This window comes from Oryctolagus cuniculus, chromosome 13 (assembly GCF_964237555.1).
Source record: "Oryctolagus cuniculus chromosome 13, mOryCun1.1, whole genome shotgun sequence".
NCBI classification, from domain to species: Eukaryota; Metazoa; Chordata; class Mammalia; order Lagomorpha; family Leporidae; genus Oryctolagus; species Oryctolagus cuniculus.
Window position 1 is genome coordinate 84475046 of NC_091444.1, and position 20869 is coordinate 84495914.

The following is a 20869-nucleotide window of genomic DNA, read 5'->3' on the forward strand; positions in this document are numbered from 1 at the left end:
AAGAAAGTAGTTTTAAGCAGATCAAATGATAGATGTGTCTGTCACATCAGAGAAGGGCTTCTGGAAAAATCGAGCCTATTAGCACCTTGATCTGATATTTTCAAGCTCTACAACTCTGAGAAGTAAAATTCCATGATTTAAATCATATTCTCTGTGGTATTTTCTTAGCAAATTAATATATCCTCATTTCTGCTAGCATTTTCTGCTGTCATCTAGAAGGTCCTTGTGATTAGCAGAGAAATATAGAAAGTAAAAACTATGATTTTAGATTACCAAGTATCTACTAACACAAAAAAGATATCCCAGAAGCAACCTACTACCATCCTCCAGGACCCAGAAAAAAAAAAAAAAAAAAAAAAAAAAAAAAAAAAAAAAAAAAAAAAAAAACAGGAATGAGTCAAGTTGTGGGGCAGTAGAAAAGTGAATAATGAAAGATCACAGCAGAAGTAAATAAGGAAGGGTTTGATGCTGTGGTGTAGTAGGTTAATGCCTTGTCCTGCTGTGCATGCATCCCATATGTTGTTGCTAGAAGACCAGGTTCTCCACTTCCAATCCAGCTCCCTACTAATGCACCTGGGAAATTGGTGGAAGATGGACCATGTTCTTGGGTGCTGGCACCCACATGAGAGACTTGGAAGAAGCATCTGGCCTTTCAAATAAAGAAATCTTAAAAAAATAGAAGCAGTGTTAGCACTGTTGGAAAAACAGACACATAGTTCAATGGAAAAAATAGGCAGCTGAAATAAACTGACTTTTCTACAGCCAACCCCTATTTAATAAAGGAAATAAAACAAACAGGAGAAAGAAGAATCCCTTTAGCAAATGGTTTAAAGGAAAGTGATTATCCATATGTAGAAGCCTGAAAAGATACCCCAACACCTCATACACTATGTAAAAGCAACTCAAGGTAAATTAAAAGTCTAAATATAAAACCAAAACCTTGAGAGCTTGTTTTGAGGTTCTAGCAGGGGAGTGCAGCTACTCGTATACCCTTGACCGAAGACCGGTCCTCCTCTAGCGGGGAAGGTCATCCTCTTCGACCGAGCACGCAGCTTCGGGAGGGATGCACATGGAGTGGTGAGGGAGGAAGGGGACACCCGTCTAGCCAGCCAGATCAGCTGAAGCAACCCTGGCGATCAATGGGGTGACAGATGTCGCAGCCAGATCGCCCTCACATACTGAGTTCATGCCGGAGCTGAGGGAAGGAAGCAATGCCGTTGGATCTGGCCGCTCTGCGGGAGTCTGAGGAACAACTTGCACCAGGTGGCCGCCGTTCCGTTGTCATGGGTAAAGGAGACCCCAACAAGCCGAGGGGCAAAATGTCCTCCTATGCCTTCTTCGTGCAGACGTGCCGGGAAGAGCACAAGAAGAAACACCCTGACTCTTCGGTCAATTTCGCAGAATTTTCTAAGAAATGCTCGGAGAGATGGAAGACCATGTATGCAAAGGAAAAGTCCAAGTTTGAAGATATGGCAAAAAGTGATAAAGCTCGTTATGACAGGGAGATGAAAAATTACGTTGCTCCCAAGGGTGATAAGAAGGGAAAGAAAAAGGATCCTAATGCTCCTAAAAGACCACCATCTGCCTTCTTTCTCTTTTGCTCTGAACATCGCCCAAAGATCAAAAGTGAACACCCTGGCCTGTCCATTGGGGACACTGCAAAAAAATTGGGTGAGATGTGGTCTGAACAGTCAGCCAAAGATAAACAACCATATGAACAGAAAGCAGCTAAGCTAAAGGAGAAATATGAAAAGGATATTGCTGCATACCGTGCCAAGGGCAAAAGTGAAGCGGGAAAGAAGGGCCCTGGTAGGCCCACAGGCTCAAAGAAGAAGAATGAACCTGAAGATGAGGAGGAAGAAGAGGAAGAGGAAGAAGATGAAGATGATGAGGAAGAGGATGAAGGTGAAGAATAAATGGCTATCCTGTAATGATGAGTGTGGAGTGTGCGTGTGTGCTCAGGCAGTTGTTTTGCTAAGAATGTGAATTCAAGTGCAGCTCAATATTAGCTTCAGTATAAAAAAACTGTACAGATTTTTGTATAGCTGATAAGATTCTTTGTAGAGAAAATACTTTTTTTAAAAAATGCAGGTTGTAGCTTTTTGAGGGGCTACTACATACAGTTAGATTTTAAAGCTTCTGATGTTGAATGTTCCTAAATATTTAATGGTTTCTTTAATTTCTTGACTTGTGTATGGTAGCACAGCAAAGTTGTAGGAATTAGTATCATTTGTAAATTTGGATTTTTTGTTAGGATGTTGCATTCTGTGTTGTTTTTTTTTTAAAAAAATTTGTAATAAAATCATGTATGTTAAAAAAAACCCAAAGCCTAAGTAAACCTATGAGAAACTGTAAAACATTAGCATAGACAACAGTTTTGGGTCAGATTCCAAAAGCACAAGTAACAAAATAAAATATACAAATTTGAGCATATCAAATTAAGATACATCTTCATAACAAAGTAATCAACAGAGTGAAGATACAATGGACAGAATGGCAGGAAACATTGAAAACTCTGACTATGACAAAACATTGATAGCCAGAACATACATATATAGAACTGGAAAAACTCCAAACAAGAAGCAAAATGTACACGTAAGAAATGGGCAATGATCAGAATAGATGTTTCTCAGAAGAAGAAATCTCAATGGTCAAGACATAGATGAACATGCCCAATATCACTAGCCATTAGGGAAATGTAAATCAAAACCAATAGCAGACTCCATCTGTGGGAGAAGACAATGCTTGGGTTTTCATTTGTGCAACAAGTGGGTTTAGAGGACCCTGTTCACCATAAGAGGGCAGAGTCTACATGGAAGTAAGGAAACCTTAATGTTTTCCTAATGGGCTTGTTAAATTCTTGACCAGTGCCTATTACCTTTGCCACAAACTTTCCAGTCTCACTACTTCCCTGCTTCTTCCTCTTCTCTGTGGCTTGTAAAAACAGTATACCTTCTATATATGGAGGATACTTTTGTTTTGTTTTATTCCTTCTGTCTCATGATGTTCCTCTAAGAAATCACAACCCTCCAAGTATTCATTCATTTATGCAGTCTGCAGTTTTCATGGGCTACTACATGGCAAAGTACTAGGTTAAAGGAAAGGTATAGGTCAGGAACTGAGCAAAGTTCACAATGATGAAGCCATTGGGGAAATGAACCTGATGGAAGACCTCTCTCTCTCTCTCTCTCTCTCTCTCTGCTTCTCCTTCTCTCTCTGTGTAGCTCTGATTTTCAAGTAAATAAATAAATCTTTAAAAACTAACTAAATAAATATACTAATAACCTGGTGGCAACACCTTTCTATCAGAACATGTGAAGCACTCAAATACAGTTTGTCCCAGAAAGTCAGCCATAGTTTTCAAGGGCACATCTTCTACTCCATTTGTGGATACCTCTGTGTGGCGTAAGGGGCACTTATTTCTTCCCTTCTTCTTTCTTACCACTCTCACAGTTATAACTTCTATCGATGCTTCCACAGACCAGTCTCTATGAAATTGTAGAACTAATATCCTCCCATGTCAAAAATGTCATGGGTTTAAACACAGAACCCAAAATAAGACAAGTAACTGACCTTCTTATTTACACAGTGTGGAAAGTAAGATTCTCAGTGGATCACTGGGTAACTGTAAAGTACTGCGCAGAGAAAAACTGTAACTTATCTGTATTTATGATGCTGTAATTCTCCACTTTATGCATACTCAGATTAAATGAGCTCCCGTTAGTGGGCAGCACTGTTGCATAGTGGGTAAAGCTACTGCCTGCAGTGTCAGCATCCTATATGGGTGCCGGTTGGGATCCTGGCTGCTGCACTTCCCATCCAGCTCTCTGCTGTGGCCTGGGAAAACAGTAGAAGATGGCCCAAATCCCTCATCTCCTGCACCCACCTATGAGACCTGGACAAAGCTCCTGGCTTCTGGTTTTGGATCCAAACAGCTCCAGCCATTGATCTCTGTTTCTGCCACTCTGTAACTCTGCCTTTCAATTAAATAAATAATTATTTCAAAAAGCAGCTTCATCCCAGAAGAAGCTCCTGGCTACAGGCTTCAGACTGGCACAGCTCCAGCTGTTGCTGCCAATTGGGGAGTGAACCATCGGACGGAAGACGTCTCTCTCTCTCTCTCTCTCTGTCTCTCTCCTCTCTCTGTGTAACTCTTTCAAATGAATAAATAAATCTTTAAAAATGTAGCTCCAGTTATTGACAACACAGTAGACTTGCATTAATTTTAGTTCCCTTCTCACTTTGCAAAGGGATCAGTGGCAGGTCAAAACAGTTGACAGCCTTGCTAACAGGAGAAGAGATAGCTGAAGACAGAAAATGAAAAGCAGCCAAATACATCATCAAAGAAAGAGAAGTGGACCCCATCCAACACAAACCTTTAAAAGTGGATGCTCACAATTAACGAGTGAAACAGCTGCCCACTGAAATCTTGTCTAGGGAGGGAAGATATCCTAAGTTCTGCTTCTGTAAACTCCAGTCATAAATCTGTCCTAATAAATCTGTCCCTGGCATCTCTTTTACAAACATACTGGACCCACTGACCATTGGAAATTGTGGTCCTAAGTCATGTAGGCTGCCATTTAAACCCACCAATGCTGTAACAGCTAAGAAACTTGAATTTGATGCTGAGTTCTCAGGAAATCATTCCAGCTGTGCCTAGGGCCATTAATAGAAACTCCTTGGATCCTCCACTGTCTCTGTGCCTGTTTGAAAGAAGGGAGTTTTCCCACCCCAGGTTTCTGGAACAGCTTCAAATTCCACATTGGGAAAATCTGATAATTAATACTTGAGAGGGATCAAGGCACAAAGCAGCTATTCACGCTTCACACTGCTCCCCACCAGGAAGATGAGGTGCAGGATGAGAGCAGTGGGGCAGATCCTTGTCAGATCCTCCTTCCCACCCCTCTGCTGCCCCAGGCTCCCTGCTGAAGACCATCCAGCCCCACCCTGCAGGAACCAGCCCAGGAAACATCAAGAGACCAGGCCAGACTGCATTCTGAAAACACCCACAGTGGGAACCCAGCTTATTTAACTGTAGAGAGTGGGAGTCTTTCTGCCTTTCTTCCCTGCATATGCAGGTTCCCAGAACGCTGCCCTCTCTCTCCTGTAACCACTAAATAAAGCACATTAGGGACAGTTTGGATGAGGTTCTGCAGGAGAGAGTCCAGGCACTGGGAGCCTGAGAAGCAGAGGTGGGAGACAGAACAGCCCAGGTCCCAGCCCTGACCTCAGGGGAAATTGCCAGGATGACTGGTGCCCTGGCACCCACCCTTCTCCCACACATGTCCCCACCCCTTACTGCATGTCAAATCTGCAGCAGAAAGTCCCTGGAGCAGGTACGCTTTCTTCTAGAAACATGGGGAGCGAAGCGGGCAGTGTGGGGAAGAGAGTCCCTGGTACATGGGACCCACAGGCAGAAGATGAAGAGGGAAGAAGCAGCAGGAGGCAGGCTCGGGTGAACACTTGGAAACTGCCTGGGATTGCACGTGCAGAGCAGGAGTTGCAGTAAATGCCAGAGAAGGAGCAGCACAGCCCCTAGGGCTGACCCTGATCAGGGAATGAACTCCCTCTGGTCCAACTCAGACCCCCAGGGACTGGCTGTTAGCAGGCACATGGGCACAGGCATTTGGAAGGCAGAATAGGTTGGAGCTCCTGGGAACTCTGGGAAATGGAGTCCAGGCTGCAGCATTCATAGAGACACCAGCTGGCCCTCCCCAAAGGCTGCAGTCGGGGGTGGGTGCCCACAACCAGAGGGCCTTTGCTTTTATTCAGTCCCTCCTTCCTTTCCTTCCCACACCAAAATCTCAGGGATCAGTTGCTATTCTTCCTTTCCTGAATCAAATCTGAAAGAGTGACACTCACTGCTGCTAACTGACCCCAAATCCTGGCTCCCTCATAACCTCTGTCTCTTCCAGAAAAATCTTATTTACTACTTTGGCCCTAGAAATCATAAATGACTATGATAGAATGTAACTTTTAACAGAGGTGTGGAAGGCATGGGTTAATATCCAGTTTTGAGAATACAATTTTCATTTGTATTTTATTGATGTTTATAGTTCTTTTAAGATTTATTGATTTATTTGGAAGTCAGAGTTACAGAGAAGGAGAGGCAGAGACAGAGAGAGAGAGAGAGGTGTTTTCCATCGGCTGGTTCACTCCCCAATTGGCAGCAGCACCACAGCACCGACTCCTTATAGTTCTTTTCAAATCATTTTACACTGTCTTTTTATTCATCTAGTACAGAGACAGAAGAATGGACACAGAGCTAACATAGCTGAGTATTCAAGGAGACAGGTTAAGGGGTTAAATGCCTCATATCATATCATTTATACCTTAGATTAATTCTGGGGACAGTATTATCTGGAGTTTACAAAGTAGAAACTGAATGGAAAGAGCTTAGAAAAATACGGTGTTTTTTAATATCATTAAAAAGGCCAATCAAGGGGCCAGCACTGTGAAATAGCAGGTAAAGCTACTGCCAGCATGGACATTCCATATGGGTGGAGGTTGAGCCCGGCTACTCTGCTTTCAATCCAACTCTCTGCTATGGCCAGGGAAAGCAGTGGAAGATGGCCCAAGTCCTTGGGCAGCTGCACCTGTGTGAGAGACCCAGAAGAAGCTCCTGGCTGCTGGCATTGGAGCTGTACAGCTCCAGCCATTGTAACCAATTGGGGGGTGAACCAAAAGATGGAAGATGTCTCTCTCTCTCTCTCTCTCTCGCCTTCTACTCTGTGTAACTCTGACTTTCAAATAAATAAATAAATCTTTTTTAGAGAGCCAATCAACATATAACACTAGCTTAAAAATCTTTCTTTTCTCTTGGGTCTCAGTTTTTAAAATCTGATTTCTCAAAGAGAAAAAATGTGAGAGAGATGAAGTATACCGACAAAAATAATTTACTGTAATTATTTACTGTAATTATTTACTGTAATGATGTACTGTAATTTACTGTAATAATTTGCTGTAAAGAACCATATAGGATTATAACTTGTCTAGAAAACAAAGGAGATTCAAAGTTGCTATTATTTCATGGTTATTTGTTCTTATTTTTAATATCAAGATAGTATATAAATATTATGCACTCCTAGGTATTTGTGTGTTGTTTGATGTTTTATTTTTAAGCAGAAATTCAAAGAGATAACTGGGTAACATGGAGTTCTGTGTTTCTGATTACTTCTCTCAATTAGAGATCATGGGATTAGAGGTGGTGCTAGATTAAGAATGCTTCAATCTTTATCCACTGACTTCACACCAGCATTTACTATGTTAAACAATATTCTTGGGGTAGATGGCTCTTTCTTGCCAGACTGTAAACTTCATGGGGTCTAGAAACATATTTGCTTTGACACTAAAACTCAGCATCTTGACAGTCAGTCTTTTAGTTGAATAAATACATGATATACAAAATAAATATTTCTGCCCCTCAAGAACTGCCTAAGAGAGAAGAAAATAGAAATCAATTTGATGACTCTCAGTATTAGGTGAATATATAATTTGTCATTCTGACATAAGCCTTGTCATAAAAAGGGCATATGAATAATCACACAGAGTTGAAGTGTATGAACACCTAGGGCCAAGTGGATTAAAAGTTCAGCCTAGCTATGTAAGGCATTCCATGTCAATAGGAGAGGAAGGAGGAAGAGGGGAGGGAGTGTAGGTGGGAAGGTGGTTACGGTGGGAAGAATCACCATGCTCATTACTTAGCAGCAAAGAGAGAATCTGTGATCATTTGTTGCTTAAGAAAGGGTGATAGGCATTATTTAATTAAAATGCAGGCATCACTGTTCTCCTGTCTCTGAAATAGGAAGTCTATAACTCAGAATTCCTTGCTGTTTCATCAAAAACAATTCAAAACAAAAACCTAATTAAGCATAAGTGGAAGTTGTGCATTAGAAGTCTATTCTAATCTCTAGGAGTTCAGGGGTTGGAAAATTCATCTAAAATCTTGCTGCCAAACATTGTCCCACACATTTTCCATGAACACTACCCTTAAGCATAAGCTTTTTTTAAAAAAAAGATTTATTTATTTGAAAGTCAGAATTACAGAGAGAGGAGAGGCAGAGAGAGAGAGAGAGAGAGAGAGAGAGAGAGAGAGAATCTTCCATCTGCTGGTTTACTCCCCAATTGGATGCAATGGCCAGAGCTGAGCTGATCCAAAGCCAGGAGCTAGGAGCTTCTTCCAGGTCTCCCATGTGGGTTCAGGGGTCCAAGGACATGGGACATTTTCTACTGCTTTCTCAGGCCACAGCACACCTGGATTGGAAGTGGAGCAGGCTGGACTCCAACCGGTGACCATATGGGATGCTGGCACTGCAGGAGGCAGCCTTACCTGCTATATCACAGCACCAGCCCCCATAAGCCCTATCTTCTGCAGAACCAGCACCCCAGACACCAGCCACCACATAGCATCCCATGGCACATTCAACCCTGGCAATGTTCTGCAGCTCTTGCTCCTCTCCACTTTCACTGGAAGAATCTGCAACTCCTTGTTTTCATGCAAGTAATTCTGATTCAGATGATGCCCCTGACACAATTGGCTGGCAAGTGCCATGGCATGTGTCCACGGCCTAGCTAAATGCAAAGCTGGAACATTTTAAACTTTTCACTGCCATGGTGAGACACGGACTCCATCTAATGAAGTAGGGGATTTTTCAGGGAGTCTAGAGAATCAAATATGACAAAATGACAAATCTTAACCAAAGAGTGCCATGGTACAGATGAAGAGAACCCAAAATGTATTTTTCTATCTTTTCTTTTCTGAGTTAAGTGCCTAAAAACAAAGCCAATGAGGGTTAAACAGACCCATTCTGAAAATTCCTTAACATCTTCATTTTCATCCAAATTAATATATTACTTGAAGGAAATAAATTTTACATAAATGAAAATGCAGTAACAAAAACAATTGTACAGAACATAGCCCTTCAGTTAGCTTCAAACCATCTGGGTCCATCAATGTGTTCTTCCAGAACCCAAGCTGCAGTACAATAGAACCACAGCCTCTGACATTCCTCCTCCACCCTGATGGATCTTGGGTTTTCCTCCCACCTCCCCTCTCCTGTGAATACATCAGTAGCAGGATAAATGGAATCCAAAGATACGATGATGTTATTTAACATGGAATAAACATAGTGTTTTAGTCAGTACAATCCTCAATACTACAATAATAATTCCGAGTTCACTGACTATGAAACTAAGTATATGAAATCTATTCCTAAGTAATCTACTATCGAGAGCTGAATGTAGACTTTCAGAGGGAAAGAAACAGAGAATTGTGTAGACATGTGTATCTCTATAATAGAGATTTACCGCTGTACTTTATAGACAGTACACTATGTTTGTATTTTCTTGTTTTTTTTTTGTTTTGTTTTGTTTTATTTTTTTTGCATTCTGGCATAGTTGATTACATCCAGCTTGTCACTTTGGAAATTTTATGATTAGACACTAATATACAACAAATTTTGAATCCTTACAGACAATATAGAGCACCCTAGGCCCTCCCAAGGGCAGAAAACAGACCAAGAGCTCATAGACTAGCTGCAACTGCAAGAAGCAGATGAAGATATCGTCAGAAAGATACATATTCCTGCAGTGTGGCTGCTGAGCAGTTCTGCCCTTATGGATCTCATCTCTGTTTCAGATGGTTAAAGAAAGTTACATGCTTTCTGACATTTCTAAAGATTTCAATAATGAGAATCTAATATATGTTCACTATGCTAAGAGCTTCAGAACAGCCCAAAGATGTGGGCCATCTATTGCTTTCCCAGGCCATAGCAGAGAGCTGGATCAGAAGAGGAGCAGCTGGGACTAGAACCGGAGCCCATATGGGATGCTGGCACTTCAGGCCAGTGCTTTAACCTGCTGTGCCACAGCACTGGCCACAACGTAGTATTTCTAATAGAAGAGATGGTTAAGTCATTAAATCCTCTAAAATACAAGTTAAGTATTAGTTTTGAAACTCTGATTCATTCATGAGAAAAACAAAAGGTTAATTTTCACTCTTTGCTTCTGGGTATGTAAATTTTCTTCTAAGAAATTAATCATGACTTTTACATCTCAGACCCTATTATGAGTAAGTAGAGAATATTGTGGGGTCATACACTCATTCTATCAAAGGAACATTTCTCCAATTAAAGAAAACATTATGGGCATCCCATATGGGCACTGGTTTGAGTCCTTGCTGCTCCACTTCTGATCTAGCTCCTGGCTATGTCCTGGGAAAGCAGTAGAAAATGGCCCAAGTGCTTGGGCCCATGCACATGCATGGGAGAACTTGAAGCTCTTAGCTCCTGGCTTCAGATCAGCGCAGCTCCAGCCATTGCAACCAGCTGGGGAGTAAACCATCAGATGGAAGACCTCTCTCTCTCTCTCTCTCTGTGTGTGTGTGTGTGTGGGTGGGTGTTTGTAACTCTTTCAAATAAATAAACAAATCTTTAAAAAAAAAAGCCAGGGGTCAGGGAAATTTCATCCAGGTCTCTCGCTTGGGTGCAAGACTCAAGGATTTCTACCATATTCTACGGCTTTCCCAGTATGTTTTCAGAGACCTGCATCAGAAGTAGAACATGCAATGGTGCCCATAGAGGATGCTAGTGCTGCAGGTGTTGCTATAACCCATTTTGCCACAGTGCTTGCCCCGTAACAATTTTTAATTCCTAGGAATTAACAGGGAAGAAAGAAGTATGGCAGGATACCTTTTTTAAAAAAATATTTTATTCATTTGAAAAAGTTATATGGAGAGGTAGAGAGTGAGCTGATCAGAAGCCAGGAGCCAGGAGCTTTTTCTGGGTCACCCACATGAGCAAAAGGGCCCAAGGACTTGGGCCATCCTCTACTGTTTTCCCAGGTGCATTAGCAGGAGGCTGGACTGGAAGTGGAGCAGCCGGAACTCTACCAGCACTCATATGGGATGCCTGTATTTCAGGCCAGGGCTTTAACCTGATGTGCCACAGTGCTGGCTCCAACAGGTGACCTTTTACTCTCAATAATCTCTTCTTGGTATTGGCAGCAGTTTGTAATTTTTTGTTTATTTGCCTTCTTCTTAATCTATATTTTTAAAAAAATTACAAAAAGTTCCAGCACCCTAAGAACCTCCATCACAAGGGCATACAATCAGATGTTTGTCCAGAAAAGGGTGGTGTAGATGCAAGGTGGAAAATGCAAGGTGAGTTGATTCATCTTTCTCAGGCTGTGGTTTCCATGGGCAACTTTTACAACCAACTGCCTTATTTGTTCCTCTTCCACAGAGTGGAAAACATGTTAAGTCATCCTATTTAGCCAAAAGCCAGTGGCAGCACTTCAATATGTCATCAATCCAGGGCCAGCATTGTGGCACAAAGGAGTAAGTTGCCAACTGCAACAGCAGCATGCCTTATGGCACTGCTTTGAGACTCACCTCCTTCACTTCTCGTCCAGCTCTTTGCTTGGGAAAGCAGCAAAGATTGCCCAAGAGTTTGGGTTCCTGCACCCCCATGGGGGACTGGGGCAGACTTCCAGGGTCCTGGCTTCGGCCTGGCTCACCCCAGCTATTGTGGCCATCTGGAAGTGAGCCAGCAGATGAAAGATAGATCGATCTCTCTCTCTCTCTCTCTCTCTTCCTTTTACCTAAACATACATTACATACATAAATGAAGATGCATCAATGTAGCAACTTTTTGAGGAAAAGTCTTCTGATTATTGCAGGTACTGTCTCAATGCATAAAAATATTCAGACACAAAAATTATAAACTGATTTATATTTAAATTTCTCAACCACATACTTTTCAGAAAAAATTGTCTGCCACTCAGCATCAGGTATCAGTCTGAAAGCATTCATTAAAAAATCAAGTAATTTAACTAAACACAAAAACATCTAGTATAGGCTGCATATAAACCAGTGGCTTCCATGGGTATACACAGATTGATTTTTGTTAATTTACAGGGATCACTGCACTTCCCTGGCACGGAGCTGTCTGAAGAGTTTAAACACTGATGGGTGTGGCATTATTTCTGATATTTGCTTATTATCCAGAGTGCATTTATTCAATATCTATCATGAACTCCACACTCTATATATAAATCTATTTTAAATATGTTGATATTTAATGGTACTGACACACTTAAAAACTGAGCTAATCCTCCTAACTTCTCTCTGGAATAGCTGTGCCTTTGACATTGCCTTTTTTCACACATATGGAAATGCATAATATGCTTCTGTATGGTACTTCAGAATTTATAAAAGGCTTTTCAGGTAAAATTTACATAACATCATGTGAAAGTGGCCAAAGGACACAGTCTTCTCATTACAGAGGGGAGAGGTATGAAGTGACTCTCCGAACAGTTACTCAGATTCTGTCAATCAGGTTCAGAACCTTCTTAGGTATCAGATACACATCTAGATTTTTTCCCTACTGTCTCTTTGTCAGAATTCCCAGCTTATGAGTGAACTTCAGTCTGAATGAATGCTAATATTCAAGGTTCAAAGTGAAAAAGTTACTGAGGTTTGTATTGGTGAGTAAAGCATGTATCTAAATGTTACTTGTATTTAATAATAAGTATTGAATCATGAAACTGAATATAAGATTATGCAAATTTTTAAGATGAAGAGCATATATTTAAAACCACATTCTTACATTTTGCAAATGTGTTGAAACACCTTACTGGAGCATGTGTTTGTCATAGTGGTAAAGCCTTCCACATCCCAGTCAGAATGCCCAGGGCTCAAGCCCTAGCCCTGCTTCTGCTTCTGGCTTCCTGCTAACAGAACCCTGGGAGGCAGCAGCTGATGGCTCAAGTACTGGAGTCCCTGCCACCTGTGTGGGGGACCCACACTGAGTTCCTGGCTTCAGCCTGACCCAGCTCTGGTTGGTGCAGACATTTGAGGAATGAGCAATAAATGGAAGGGCTCTCTCTGCCTTGCAAATAAACAAAAATAAATATACAGACATTTACTTAAGGTGTCTTGTTCACATCTAAATGATTTCCCTTTTCACAGTAAAATGCCTAACTGTCCTCTTTAGTAACAATGCATGTTTTGCTCTCCATGTCCACTCCTGAGTTCCAAGTACTGGCAGCTCACCCTAGCATGCTGACTGGTTCCAATGTTCAAGTACTCATCTCCCATTCTCTTTTGGTGGGTCTACCGGAAAGAAAGGAGAGTATCTACAGTAGTTAATATCTTACTGTTGCTCTTGCTGTCCACCTGCAGGCCTGAAGGATGATCAGCTGAATACACACTGTGATGTTCTGGATGTAGTTTCCAAACTTCAGTCACTTTGCAGCGGAGGGACTCTGTCCTCGTCAATCACCTGAAAGCCTGCAGGAGTAGGGAGAAGCTGTGTTTGAAGAATTCACAAATACAGTGCATTGAAGCCAACCACTACCACCCCCACCACACCCCTACTTCAGGGTTCTGGCAAATCCCAAACCAGGAGTTTGGGACCAGCAGTGGTTCAGGAGGTGACCTCAACTCCTTACTCTGAACAGCTCCAAAGTGCCTGGTGCACCCAGCGGGAGCTCAGCGCCTCGACCTCCCGCCCTCCTGCCCTTGCCACCAGGACGCCCAGCTCCCAGAGCCTCCAGGAGGCCTGCAGCAGACCCGCAGGTCCAGGCGCACTGGGTTGTGCATCCAGAGCAAACCCAAAATACAGGCCCAGCTCAAGTGTCACCTCCCCACAAAGTCTCTGTCTCCTACTCCCTCCCGGAAGGCTGCGGGCCAGCACTCAGAACTGGGAGTCGCGGCATTTGGGGTTCACCCATGCTCCCATGAAGGAAGATGCCCCGTGGGAACCCCGCTCCACCTGTGGGCAGGGCTGGGGAAGGAGGGCCGAGTCAGCCTCCAACCTAGGACTGCAGCCTGGGAAAGTCCAGGGCCCCAGCGCCCTTGCCGGGCATGGGGTCTCACTAAGTGTGCTCTGAGCCAGGGCCTCAGCCATCAGCAGCTCTCTTGCTTCCAGAATCTGCTGCAGGACAGCTCAGGCTCCGCCCAGCGGGGGAACCTCGGGCCAATCCTTCCTGCCCTGGGGCAGGACCAGTGCTGCCAGACCCGCCCCATGTAGGCTGGCTATAAAGGCGGTGGTCATTGGTGGGCAGCTGGTAGTTGCGGTGTAGGCCGGTGATGTGGGTCGTTTAGCTTCTTGGCTGTTTTGTACCTTGGGGCTAGAATGCAGGTGGAGGCCCCAGAGTCAGGAGGGTCAGGAGAAGAAGAGACAGACCTGGTGAGTGCGACCGCCCACCTCTCTCGCCGGCCCTGCTGGCTGAGGCTTGCAGCACGTGCTGCACTTGGGGAAGTAATGAAGGCCAAGTCTCATCAAGAAAACCAAGTGTGCGGTGCTGATTTACTCACTGACACAGCATCTGTGTGGTCTGCATGGGCAGACAGGGGGAAAGGTTTCGTAGGAGGGCGCTGTTGGCACACTGGGCCGCATGCAGCTGCCTGCTATAGGCATCCAGGGCAGCAGAGTCCTGCAGGGTCCCTAGAGTCCTGGCCATGCTGTGCCTTCCATCATCCACCCTCCTGCACTGATGCTGGGGGAAGTGCTTCTGCGGTTGATATCTCATTTGAATCCATGGTCATTTTCTCATTATGGGATGATCTCACACAGTGACAATCATGGGACAAATCACTGTTCTGCGGCATCTTCTTACCAGGAGCATTGCAGGTAGACAGGGGGCAACGGGTGACCAATGGCACCTCCTGTGCATGGTCTCTGGCCCATCCAGGACCGAAGGTGGAAAGGAAAGGAGAGGAGCCGGCTCAAGGCAGTTCTGCTGTGGGTTCCATCAGGTGCAAAATGTCTCCCGATTGCGGTTAACCTTGCAGGGAAATTGTCTCCTTTTGTGGGCCAGAGACAGCATCTGCTTTATTAGCTGTGCAGTGTATTGATAATTAAAATTTGGGCAGTCCTATCTTTAGTCCTCAGAGCGTAGTTACATTCTGAGGAACTGATGAAACTGCTCAGTACTTCGGGGCTGAGTGTAATATTAGATGGGCAAGCCTGTTGTTGGCTTTTGGTTTATAGCTATTGGGCAACTTTATTTGGTAAAAATGCATTCAGGCTCAGTAGTGTATTCAAGGATAACCACTTAGTGAATTGTATTTTTTTTAAGAATAAGAGTATTGAAGACCAGGTTGAGCTACCTATGGCAAAACTCCACCATTCCTGGGAAGGCCACAATTGGCAAGAAAAGCAGGTAGCAAGCTTTCATCAAGTAAGTTGAGATTCCTGTGTTTGCAATCTGAAGAGCTCACTGCTGAGCTGGGAGGGGAACTGCTCTGAGCACAACTCATTAGAGAACTGCTCTTGCAGACCTTCCCCGAAGGAAGCACTGTTGTGGTCAGAAGCATTCCAGGAGCTGCTGGCCAGCAACTGTGAATTAGGCTTGAATTGAATCCATTGCAAGTATCACAAGAGTGCAGAAAGGCTGTGTCCTCAAATGAGCAGCTCACCAGGGAGAATTTGACTTAACCTAGAAGGTCTGTTTATCTCCATTTATTTCGCAGCATATTCACACCAGGTGGGGAAGCTAAATCAGCCTTCAGCTCTGCAATGGCAGTGCTCTTGGTTGAGGCTGAGGATGCCTTTCATTGCGTGCAGTGTTTGCAAGAGACTTAGTTCCCTGAGGATTTATGCCTCTCCTGTAAATACATTTTTGGCACTAAAACAAACTGAAGTATTTCTGTTTTAGTACTATGGAACCAACTGAAGTATTTTGCCTACAGGCATCTTTGTCTTTAAAGAGCTAAATCCGCAGGATTACAGGGTTGAGTAAAAACTAGAGAATAGCTAATCCTAGTACTAGAAAAGCACAAGGGATTATTTGATCATTAGCTTCCTCATATTCCTCATGTTTCCTTTTATTTTTCTACCTTCTCTTCCCTACATACAGATGGTCTGGCTGTATTGGAGGCTTTTCTAAAAACTGAATTCTGTGAAGAAAATATAGGCTACTGGCTGGCTTGTGAAAACTTCCAAAAAAGATCCACCCACCCCAGAAGCCATCCTTATATGCAAGAAAAATATATACACTCTTCTTAGAAAAAGGCCCAAAAGAGGTAAGACACAATTCCTCATTTCAGCATAAAGAGTACACTCTTGACATCAAGATGCAGCAAAAGAAGTAAAGACATAAGACTAAAGCAAGGGCCAGGGAATCTGAAAAGCTTCCTCTCCTGGTGTCCTGTCTTTCAAATAAGTCTCCCCAGACCTGGCAGGTGGAGCTCATCACACATTACCACTTCTAATTTTCACTTTCAAAGAGCAGAGCCCCCTTCTCTAACAAAGGATAATGAGTGATCTTTGTCTCAGATGAACATGCTTTCAAACCAAAACTCTTATTATCCAAAATATAAGAGAAGCTATGACTCCCAGCTTTACAACTGCCTGGAAAAGGGTGTATTGCTTGATGGAGAATAACTTTTTGAAGTTGTATTTATTTGCAAGGCATAGTTACAGAGAGAAAAAGAGAGGGAAAGACAGAGGTCCATCTGCTGACTCACTCCCTAAATGGCCACAATGGCCAGGGCAGGGCCAGGCTGAAGCCAGCAGCTTCCTCCAGGTCTCCCATGTGGGGGCAGAGGACCAAGTGCTTGGGCCATTCTCTGCTGCTTTACCCAGCAAGGAGCTAGGGAAGAAGTAGAGCAGCTGGGAGTCAAACTGGCATCCATGTGGGATGTTAGTGCTGCAGGCAGCAGTGTAACTTGCTATGCCACAACACCAGCCCCCAGAAAGAACTCTTATCCCTGGTCTTTCTTTTGAGTCAGAATGCTACCAGGATTTGTGTTGAAAACCAGAGATCACCACAGAACCCCATGAGAAGAAAAAGGAGCCCCAGAGTAGAGGACATGTTCTGTTTCCTAAGGCAGAAGTTTTTGACTGCCAGAGACAAACATTCAGTTCAGCCTGGGTGTTTGGGAAACATCCCTCACAACTGTTGATTCCAGTTCAGGTAGTAAATCAGGAAGCTGGTGACTGTCCAGGAGATGCCTGTATCAGAACAGCTTCCACCACCGTGAAGACATAGGCAGGAAACACGTGGTGTATTTGGGGTGGGTCTCACTGGAAAAGCAGGACTCTGAGATGGAAGATAATGCAATGGAATGCTGTTGTTCTAGACTCACTTAAAATCAATAGGTCTGGGATTCTGTGGCCTTAGCTACCTAGCTCTACATCTTTCCTTAAATCCATCCATATTACCACATGGTTTTAAGTCCAAACTAATGTAACATGTTTATTATGTAGAATCATCCATTCTATTGCTGTGTATTACTGAAGCTGAAGTGATGTTTGAATTGTTAAATGGTATATAAAATAGTGAGTGCTCATGTGTAGAAAACCACAGTGGCTGTTCCAGTGTCAAAAACTCTTGAAGGCAGTTAAGCTTTGAAGTGGTCTTTGAATATTTGAATACATTTATTTTGATAACTAATGTCATTGAATACTCAGAGTCCAGGTGTGACTTGATTTGATTTTGGTAACTGGAAATATGACCAACATAAGATCTTTGTAGTAGAGAAGAAGCATGCATTACTGAATCTGTTCAGGGATCACAAAGTGACCTGAATTGACCAGTTTGGGGTGGAAATCCCTAAGGCATGACTGGGCCTGGGCTGGGCTGCTGTGGGTGGGGCAGAAGGAGAGGGGAGGTGCCTGGGACCTGCTGGCCAAGGCTGCAGGTGTTCCTATTGGCCCCTGGTCACCCGTGGGGCCTCAGCCCCTCTCACAATGGAACCACACATGCACCTCAGATCGTTTTTACCCCTAATTCCACTTTAAAGAAAAGTTTATCAAGGCTGGCACCATGGTTTGGGGTGCAACCAGAACTGCAGGGCCTGCATCACAGTTGCTGATTCAAGTCCCTGCCGCCCAAATTCCTGTCCCACTCCAGCCAACAGGTGCAGTGGTGATGGACAGGTGCTTGGACCCCACACCACATGGGAGAACTGGAAGGGGGCTCATCAGCCTTCAGCCTCACCCAAACATTGGGGGATCAAACCAGCAGATGGAAGACCCCTGTCTCTATGCCTTTCAAATAAATCTCTTAAAATAAATAAAAAAGAAATGCAAAAATAAAAAAGAACCAGCTAAATAGAAGTGAACTGTATGGAGACAAACACCAATATTACATTACTCAACTCTCCACTGCTCCAATGAACAAAGAAGACAAATAAGAGGGATATAGGCCTCCCCTTTTTTGTTATGCTTCCCTTGGTTCTAACTAGCATGGGCTTGCAGAAAATGCACAAGGAATCCATTCTCTTCTGTGGTCAATACATGATCTCAGAATTTCCTTTATTCATTTGCCTAACAGATTTTGATTATGTTACTCTAAGGAAAGGGAAGGCAACAAAACTGCCCTTTTCCCCCATTTTAAAAATCTATTATTTATTTGAAAGGCAGAGTTACAGAGAAGTGGTAGAGACAGATCTTCCATCTGCTGGTTCACTTCCCAAATTGGCCTCAGCTGAGCCAATCTAAAGCCAGGTGCTTCTTCCAGGCCTCCCACATGAATGCAGTAGTTCAAGCACTTGGGCCACCTTCTGATGCTTTCCCAGGCACATTAGCAGGGAGCTAGATTGGAAGTGGAGCAGCTGGGACTTGAATCAGCACCCATATGGGATGCTGGCACAGCAGGCCATGGCTTTACCCACTGTGTTGGTACTGTGTGTGTGTGTGTATGTATTTTTATTTCAAAGACTCATTTATTTATTTGAAAGGCAAGGTTAGAGAGGGAGAGACATAAGAAGAGAGATCTTTCAACCTCTGGTTCACTCCCCAAATGTCCACAACAGCAGAGGCTGAGCCAAGCCAAAGCCTGGAGGCTGAACAGCAGATAATCTTAGTTATTAATTTAAAATGAATAGGCTGTAGCTGGTGCTGTGGCATATAAGGTGAAGCCACCACCTGCAGTGCTGGCATCCCCTATGGGCACTGGTTCATATCCCAGCTGCTCTGCTTCTAATCTAGCTCCCTGCTAATGTGCCGGGGAAAGCAGCAGGAGATGGCCCAAATACTTGGGCCCCTGAATCCATGTGGGAGACCTGGAAGAAGCACCTGGCTTTGGATTAGCCCAGCTCCAGCTGCTTGCAGCCATGTGGGGAGTAAAACAGCATACAGAACATCTCTGTCTATTTCTGTGTCTCTCTCTATAATTCTGTCTTTCAAATTAATAAATAAATCTTTAAAAAGGGTTTATTAACATATACTATAATCCAATCCAGGAACAGTAAGAGAAGCATTAAATATTGCTACCTATATTTTTATTTATTTTTTATTTTTTAATTTTTTAAACTTTTATTTAGTAAATATAATTTTCCAAAGTACAGTTTATGGATTACAAAGGCTTCCCCCCATAACTTCCCTCCCACCAGCACCCCTCCCATTTCCCACTCCCTCTCCCATTCCATTCATATCAAGATTAATTTTCAATTATCTTTATACACAGAAGATCGATTTAGTTTATATTAAGTTAAGATTTCATCAGTTTGCAGCACACAGAACATAAAGTGTAAAATACTGTTTGAGTACTAGTTATAGCATTACTTCACATTGGACAACACATTAAGGACAGAGATCCCACATAAGGAGTAAGCACACAGTGATTCCTGTTGTTGACTGAACAATCTGACACTCTTGTTTATGGCATCAGAAATCTCCCTGGGCTCTAGTCATGAGTTGCCAAGGCTATGGAAGCCTCTTGAGTTCACTGAGTTCGATCTTACTTAGACAAGGTCATAGTCAAAGGGGAAGTTCTCTCCTCCCTTCAGAGAAAGGTATCTCCTTCTTTGATGGCCTGTTCTTTCTACTGGGATCTCACTCACAGAGATCTTTTATTTAGGTCCTTTTTTTTTTTTCTTTTTTGCCAGAGTGGCTTTCTGCTGCTCCTCCGCACGCGGAGGAGCCACACCGGACCGGATGCTTGTTGTTCCCTTTTTTTACAAGTCCTTTCTATAGTAAAGTAAGAATAAGTAAACAGCAAACTCCCAAAGCAAGAATGAGTAGAGAGAAGTGAGAAAGAACGAAGTAACGAACTTCCCCGCGAACTCTCCAACGCACTCTCCAACCAACCCACACCACCATGCTGTCTCTCTCCTCCTATATAGTCCTCTCCACCAATCCATGCTCTGCTACCCACACGCCGAGCGCGCCGCTCTCCTCCAATCAGGAGCGGCTCTTGCAGCTTATGAAGTTGGTAAGGGGCAGCTGGGTAGAAGCTGTACGCTCCTCTCCCAGCGCCACATTGTGGGAGAGCAGATGCATAGAATAAGTCTTAATTCCAGTAACAGTATAGTCTGAGTTGCTCCCCACAGATCCCCCTTTCTTTTTATTTTTTTGGCGTTGATACGCGCCTGTGTAAAGTTCAGCGTGATCTTCATGCTATTGACTGTCTTGTTTGTCGTGCTACTTCAGAGTTCGTTGAAAAATGTCCCATATTCAAGATCCCAGGGATTGGTTATTCATTGTTTTTCTTCCTCAAATAGAGTTTTTTTCTTCTAGCTCTTCTGCTGGTAGGTTTACCAACCGAATTCTTCTCTCAGGGGTCCATATTGGTTGTGCCGCACCCTGTGGAAAAAAACAAACGGCGCCTCGTATTCTTCTGAGTAAGGGGAATGGGCCTTTCCATTGGTTGTCCTGTAAATCCTTCCACATTACCCACTGTATTGATTCCTTATCAGCTGATTGAGCATGCATTTCTGCAGGTGTTTTACCATTCTTTTTCTTGTTCAAAAAATTAATTGTATAAAGAGCTAGGGCCAAGGCATCCTTGTTGGATGTGGCCATTTCCCCTATTCCCCCTTTTTGTTTAATTATTAAATTTTTTAAATATAAGTGAGTGCGTTCTACCACAGCTTGCCCTTGTGGATTGTATGGAATACCGGTAATATGAGAGATTCCGA

The 20869-nt window shown here is 43.4% G+C and overlaps 1 pseudogene; it reads left to right on the plus strand.

Annotated features, from left to right (window-relative positions):
* Nucleotides 1–1241: 1241 nt before the first annotated feature.
* On the plus strand, nt 1242–2246 carry LOC138845066 (high mobility group protein B2 pseudogene; annotated as a pseudogene).
* The last annotated feature ends 18623 nt before the right edge of the window (nt 2247–20869 follow it).